We start from the raw sequence: 8661 nt of genomic DNA, 5'->3' as shown, positions 1-8661 counted from the left end.
GGGGACTACAGTGGACTAATATACTTTCTAAATTTTGTGAAATTATGTGTTCGTCCTTACCATATCCTCAGAGGAAAAGAGATTGGAAGTTGTCACTATTTACTTACCAGAAAAAAAAAAAAAAGTTGAACAAACTGAAAATCAACATTTCTTCTTAGATCCTTCAGAAAACAGAAGGTACAGGGCAATCCACTGCCTCAAAAGTTGGAAAGATAGTTATATTACACAGAGGATTATATCTTATTAGAAATAGAAGTAACTGAGCTGGGTGCTATGGGACACGCTTGTAATCCCAGCAACTCAGGAACCTGAGGCAGGAGGATCAGGAGAATCACAAGTTCAAAGCCAGCCTCAGCAACTTAGTGAGGCCCTAAGAACTTAGTGAGACCCTGTCTCAAAATAAAACTAAAAAGGGATGGGGATGTGGCTCAGTGGCTTAGTGCCTTAGTATAAAAAAATAAAAAAAAAGAATTAGAAGTTGCTGTAATAACTAGGTACAGAAATTCCTGAATTATGATAGTTCATCTTAGGAATGTTTGAGTTTATCATGATGTGAAAGCAATATGCATTCAGCAGAAACCATACTTTGAATTTCTTATTATTTTTAGTTCCACATATTAATTGTACATATTAACGGGATTCAGGGTAATATTTTCATATATATATACAGTGTGCAGTGGTCGTATGTTACTAATCCCTATTCTACTTTTAGATTGACTTTTTTCAACTTTTAGTTTCTATATAAGAAAGAGATCATATAGCACTTGTATTTTCACATCATGTCCTCCAGTTTCATTCATTTTGCTGAAAATGACAGGATTTGGATGACTAATACTCCATTGTGTATAGAGATCATATTTTCTTTACCCATTCATCTGTTGATGGGCACTTAGGCTGATTCAATATGGTAGCTATTGTGAATAGTGCCACAATGAACAGGGGCATGCAGGTATCTCTTTTGTATGAGGGTTTCATTTCCTTTGGATATACTCTCTGAAGTGGGACAGCCAGACTACAGGGTTATTCTATTTTTTAGTTTTTTGAGGAATCTCCATATTGTTCACCATAGTGGCTCTACTAATTTAAACTCCCATCAACAGTGTATAAGAGTTCCCTTATCTCCGCAGCCTTACCAGAATGTTATTTTTTGTTCATTTGTTTGTTTGAGGACAGCTATTCTAACTAGGCTAAGATAGTATCTCAATATAGTCTTAATTTGTTTTCCCTGATGGCTAAATGTATTAAACATTTTTTCATACATTGGTTGGCTATTTATATTTCTTACTCTGAAATGTGTCTACTCAGATCATTTGCAGATTTTTAATTGAATTGATTTTAGTTTTTTAAATCTTTATATATTCTGGATATTAACCCTCTGTCAGAGAAATAGCTGGAAAAGATTTTTTTCCTATTATGTAGGTTATTTCTTCCCTCTTTTGAATGTTTTCTTTGCTGTGTAAAGCTTTTTTAAAAAATTTAATCCAATTTGTTAATTTTTGGTTTTATTTCCTGTGTTTTTGAATCCTGTCCAGAAAATCATTGCCTGCACAATACCTTGAAGTGTTTCCATTATGTTTTCTTTCAGTAGATTTAGAGTTTCAATTCTTACATCAAGGTCTTCAATTCATTTTGAATTTTGATATTTTCTAAGATTAGTAATATGAACATGAACTCTCTCATAGTGCCCAATTTTTTTTCAAATGTTTCCACATTTATATATATATATATATATATATATATATATATAAAATACTTTTATTCATATAATATATATTATATGTATGTAATATAATATTATATATGTATATATATTTATATATTTAGTTGTCAATGGACCTTTATTTTATTTGTTTATATGCAGTGCTAAGAATCAAATCCAGTGCCTCATGTATGCTAGGCAAGCGCTCTACCACTGAGCCACAACCCCAGCCCCTCATAGGGCCCAATTACAGCTAATTTAAGTGTTCTGGGCACATAGGATAGGCTACTATGATGTTAAATACATTGAATTCTTACTTTACATACACCATTTTCAGTTTATGATGGGTTTATTAGAATGTATCCCTGTTGTAAGTCCAGGAACATCTGGACTAGGAACACCAAAATGATAATTGGAAATTGCTAGAGGCTGAGTATGGACTGGCTTGAAAGTTAAAAACTCCTGGGGCCCTAGTCTTAGGTTTGGGCTTCCTCAAACCTTCCTGAGTTTCAACTCCTGGAACCTCACCAGGATCTCACTGTGAAGGTCAAATAAAAATTCCCTGTTGTTTCAGGCAGGAGGAAGGGGCAAGTAAGCATTTTGGATATACCCATAACCATTTTAAAATAGATTTCAAGAGTTTTTTCTCAATGAAGGCCTACTCTCAAAGAAACTTTTACTACTTTAATACAGCCTTATCTCACTCAGGGAAGGCAATTAGACAGTTTAAGCCCCCTCTAGCTTTCTCACATCAAGGGAAAGGGAGAGAATGCTAAGAAATTCTGATGGTCACAGGTCAGAGATTCCCCAGTGCCTTACCACCACATCAACAGAGCTTCAGTAAAACAATAGAGCATTACAATTTAGAGAGCTGCAGGACAGACTTTATTTAAGAAGGGGTTCTTAAGGAAGCTCAATGACAATAAGGGTAGGGGAAAAACACCAAAAGCCAAAAACCAAAACCTAGACAAAACCACTACGTGTCCTGGTAGAGCAACAACAACATCAAACATAGTCCAGTTCCTCCACATGAACATAGTACCTCACAGGAAAAAACCTGATTACCTTCGTTCCTGTTACCAGATATAGTTATCTGGCTTTCAGCAAAAAAATGAAAACTCATGCAAAAAGGCAAGATTGACACAATTTTCACTGACACATATGTAGAATCATCTACCTTTGCTCAAGTCCTCCTCTCAGAGAGGTGGGAGGAACTTATGACTAATTGAAGACTGTTTTTTGAAGTGAGCAAAGGAGGAAAAGATATGGAACCCAAGGTTCCAGAAATTTACAACCAAACAAAACCTTAACCAAATCCAATGGGTTCATCTCTTGGTGAGTGTGAAGTCAATAAGCACAACCAGGAGATAAGAGTGAAGAAAGGTTTGTATCGTAGCAAGTAGGGAGAGAACTGGGGCATTCCCAAGCACTATCCCCCTAGGAGAAAAGAGGCAATGGATTTTATTGTGGAGACTTAAGCATATTCACACTGGAGAGACTTATCATCCTGTGCAGAGGTGTGTACACATGCCAACATGTGTACAGTTCAAGGTTTTTGCTACTTCATACATGACATGTTTAAAAATGGCAGACAGAAAAGCCTTCCGGGGAGAGAATTTTTAGTGCTATGAGAGTATAAAGAACAAAGTTTACTCTAGGTCACCTAGAAGATGGGCTGGGTAGCTTTCTCTGATTTAAAATGATTAAAACAACTTGAAGAGAGAGAAGTAGCCATCATGGAGGGCAGCAGCTTCTGCCCCCTCAAGCATAGGTATTTGACACTAAAATTTCCTGCCTAGCAGCTAACAAAGCCTCATTCTAGTGAAATGGTAGAGAGAAACTAAATGGTTAAAGAGATTACCTGGGTGTGAATATTAGCCGTGATGTTTGCCAGTGATTCACCAGGCCCAGCTTTTCCATACTTTCTAGTATGTAGAATGGGGCTTATAATGTTCTTATGACAAGTAAATGAAATAATACAAACTAAGCACTAATAGGTGCACCAAGACCATAATAGGACTCAAACATAAGCTATTTTTATCCACAAGCTATTTTTATCCACAAAGGCTAAAAGTCATTTGGCTATCTAGATTTCCACTAAATCTCATGTTCTCTTACTATTAACCATTGGGTATATGAAAGGAAAAGTTTTATTCTGATGCATGAAATTGGTGAATAACTAGGATCCAGAATACTAATTTGTTGACTATAAAGAAATTTCATTTGGTCCTATCTATAGTCAAACTACCTTTACAGCATATTGATACATATAATATCCACTGTTTCATTTCCGAGAGGTTTTGATGTCTTCATGTCCTGGTGTTAGACTAAAAACCACTATCAGCAGTAGGTGTAGACTTAAATGATCCACAATCCTCCATCAGAAGAAACACTCAGTTCTTAGAACAGTATGACTCAGAGAAGATGGCTTTTCAGAGTAAATGTGGTCTAATCTTGAGATGAAATTTTCTAGTTTGAAGGAATCAAGCAGACATATTTTACTTGACTATTAGAATTATAAATTGATGATTCAATTATATGTCATAATTTTATTAGTAAACACTATGTATAGTTTTAAATTGTTGGTCCATTCAATATTTGATAAAACATTTTTTAAATGTATTGGTTCTTTGACATGACACCTGAATCCATTTTGATATAATCATACAGTATGGAGTACATCTTATTCTATCAGAGAAAACATTCGACCTTTAATTTTGGGGGGGACTAGCTTACTTCATTTAGCATGGTAACAGTTTAAATAACTACTTAAAGGGAAAATGGGTTCTCTAGCTTGAGGCTTGGGGCAGGGGTAAATTATTTCCCATCTGCATTTCATTCCACTAAAGTCTGACACTATCATCATTGAATATATTCTGCCTGTTTTAAAAGACCCATTGGTTCTCATTTTGGTGCCTTACTTTAATTCCAAATGACATTATTTTTCTTTCTATATATCCAGTTCTCAAGGACCATTCATAGAAATAACGTGTGGCTTGAGTTGTTTGAAATATTAAAAAGTATACCCTTGCCACAACATTTAAAACATATACTTTCAAATATATAAAGATATACATTTGACACACTCAGGAATGTTTATTATAACGTTTTTGTAATAAAAAAAATAGCTGGAAACAATCTAAATACCTATTAGTAGGAAAAATACTAATAAATTATGAAATTTTCTTATCTTGGAAGGTTATGCTACCATTAAAAGGAACACTGTAGATATTATTCACATTTTTTAAAAGATGCAAATTTTATATGCTGATATGTAAATATGCTAAAATTATATTGATGAAAAAAGCTGTGGAAAAAGAGTATGACTTCAAATTCCATAAAACACAAAAACTCACACTGGCATACACAGTTTGTGGAAGGATACAAAAAGGTTCTTAACATGTAGGGATAAGGGGGGATTTAATTTCTACTATATAATATTTTGGTTTGAATATGTTAGTATTTACTTTATAAATACTTTTAGCCAGGCATTGTGGTGCACGCCTGTAATCCCTGTGATTCAGGAGACTGAGACGGGAAGATCGAGAGTTCAAAGCCAGCCTCAGCAACATGGAGGCACTAAGCAACTCAGTGAGACCCTGTCTCTAAATAGAATACAAAATAGGGCTGGCGGTGTGTTCAGTGGTCGATTGCCAATGCCAAAACAAAAACAAAACCAAAAACACATAAAAATAGGGCTGGACAAAGATTGAATGTTTTAGCTGATATATGGAAGCAAGCCCACAGTAAATAGACATTTATTAGATTAGACAAAGGGGAATGAAGGTAATGGAGTGGGATAGGAAAAGGAAAAAGAATGGAATGAATCTGAAATAATTTTCCTATGAATACAACATAGTGAATCCCACCATCATGTACATCCATAAAGAATTATATCAAAATGAATTCTATTGTCATAACTAAAAAGAACCCCCCAAAGTGGGGGTGGATGTGGATGTGGCTTAATGGATAAGTGACCCTGGGTTCAATTCCTAGCTCAAAACAAAAAGTTAATACTTTTACTTATAACACTAAGTTATTTTTATAAAAATAGATATATGTTGGGTTTTTGAAATTAATAATTTTCAAAAGTAGATTCTAAATGTAAAAATGTTACAAAATAATGTGTTAGGTATGATCATTTTTCATTTTAAAAAAATTATATACATATTTCACATGTAAAGTAAAAGGAAAAAAATAGACTAATGTCTAGACCATAGAAGAATGCTTTAATTTGGAACTAAAATAATATTTTTAAAAAATATTAACTTGATAAAATGTATCTTAAAATTGTATTTATTGCCATGCTTGTTAACTGAAAATATCCAGTACAATATCCAGTATTGTATTTTTAGCACCAAGAGTTCTACTACTTTTATTAGCATACACACAGCGTTTTCCAACAATTGTCACATACTGAAAAAATAGAACATTACTAGCATCCCTCAAACCCCTCTTGGTCTTTCTGTGATGTTCTCTTAGAAAGTAATCAGTATTCTAATTTTTATTTTATAACTTGGACAATTTTTATATGCTAAGCAACAACCAAAGCCCCCAAATTCCTACACCATTGTAAGCCACTGTAATTTTGGGTGTAGTTTTAAAGATATATTTTTAGAGACATATATGGCAGTAGAGTGTTTTTTGACATATTTTACATACATGGAGTATAACTTATTTTAATTAGGATTCAGTTCTGTGGTTTAAAATGACGTGGAGTTTCACTCGTTGTGTATTCATATATGAACATAGGAAAGTTATTCATTCTACTGTCTGTTGTATTCCCATCCCCCTTCACTTCCCTTCATTCCCCTTTGTTTAATCCAATCAACTCCTTTTCTCCCCCATGCCTTTATAGTGAGTTAGCATCTGCGTATCAGAGAGAACATTCAGCCTTTGTTTTTTGGGGATTGGCTTATTTCACTTAGCATGATAGTCCCCAGTTCCATCCAGTTACTGACAAATTATAATTTCATTCTTCTTTATGTCCAAATAATATAACAAAATATTATACTACAGAGTTATAATTTAAAAAATTGGTATTGGCACCAAAACAGGCATGAATACCAATGAATATCAAATGGATATCAAAAAATGGATGGATAAAGAAAATTTTATATATAATGTATAATACAATATATATATATTATATATATATATTATATATAATATATATATATTATATATATTAAGAAAATGATATATATATCATTTTCTTTATCCATTCATTTTTTGAAGGGCACTTAGGTTGGTTCCATTGCTTAGCTATTGTGAATTGAGCTGCTATAAACATTTATTGGCTGCATCACTGTAGTATGTGCATTTTAAGTTCTTTGGGTATAGTGAGGAGTGGAATAACTGGGTCAAATGGTGGTTCCATTCCAAGTTTTCTGAGAAATCTCCATACTGCTTTCCAGAGTGGTTGCACCAATTTTCAGTCTCACCAGAAATGTATGAGTGTACCTTTCCCCCACATCCTCACCACCATTTATTGTTACTTGTAGTCCTGATAATTGCCATTCCAACTAAATGAGATGGACTCTCAGTTTAGTTTTAATTTGCATTTCTCCAGTTGCTAGGAATGTTGAACATTTTTTCATATATTTGTTGACCATTCATATTTCTGCTTCTGTGAAGTATTGGTTCAGTTCCTTAGCCCATTTATTGATAAGGTTATTTGCTATTTTGGTGTTAAAATTGTTTTAGTTCTTTATATATCCTGGAGAATTATGCTCTGAGATGCAGGTGGCAAAGATTTTCTCCATTCTGTAGGCTCTCTCTTCACACTCTTGATTGTTTCCTTTGCTGTGAAAAAGCTTTCAATTTGATACTATCCCATTTATTAATACCTGATTTTACCTCTTGTTCTTTAGGAGGCTTGTTGAGGAAGTCAGTTCCTAAGCCAACATGATGGAGAATTGCTCCTATTTTTCTTCTAGTAGGTGCAGGGTCTCTGGTTTAATGACTAGGTCCTTGATCCACTTTGACTTGAGTTTTGTACAGAGTGAGAGCTAGGGTTTCAATTTTATTCTGCTACCATAGGGATTTCCATGTTTCCCAGCACCATTTGTTGAAGAGGCTATATTTTCTCCAATGTATGTTTATGGCACCTTTGACTAGTATGACATAACTATATTTATGTGTCTCTGTGTCTTCTTTTATTTTCCATTGATATTCATGCCTGTTTTGGTGCCAATACCATTTTTTAAAAATTATAGCTCTGTAGTATAATTTAAGGTCTGGTATTGTGATACCTTCCACTTCACTTTTCTTGATTTTGATTGTTTTGGCTATTCTGAGCCTCTTACTTTTCCAAATTAATTTCATGATTGCTTTTCTTATTTATATGAAGAATTTCATTGGAATTTTAATAGGAATTGCATTAAATCTATATAGCACTTTTTGGTAGTAAGGCCATTTTGACAAAATTTTTTAATTCTGCCTATCCTAGAACATGGGAGATCTTTCCATTTTCTCAGGCTTTCAATTTCTTTCTTTAGTGTTCTGTACTTTTCCTTGTAGACATCTTTCACCTCTTTTGTTAAATTGATTCCCAAGTATTTTATTTTTTTGATGCTATTGTGAGTGGGATAGTTTTCCTAATTTCTCTATTAGCTGATTTATCATTGGTGTATAGGAACACAATTGACTTACGGGCATTCATTTTATATTCTTCTACCTTGCTGAATTCATATGAGTTCTGAAAGTTTTCTGGTGAAGCGTTTTAGTTCTACACATAGAATCTTGTTTTCTGAAAATAGGCATAGTTTGAGTTCTTCTTTTCATATTCATATCCCTTTGATTTCTTTCTTTTGCCTAATTGTTCTGGCTATTGCTTAAAGGACTATGTTGAATAGAAGTGGGGAAAGAGGGCATCCATCCTTGTTTTGTGCCAGTTTTTAGAGGGGATGCTTTCAACTCTTCTCCATTTAGAATGATGTTGGTCTTTGGTTTAACATATA

The sequence above is a fragment of the Marmota marmota genome, unplaced genomic scaffold (genome assembly GCF_001458135.2).
Source record: "Marmota marmota marmota unplaced genomic scaffold, marMar, whole genome shotgun sequence".
NCBI lineage: Eukaryota > Metazoa > Chordata > Mammalia > Rodentia > Sciuridae > Marmota > Marmota marmota.
This window is presented reverse-complemented; position numbering follows the sequence as displayed.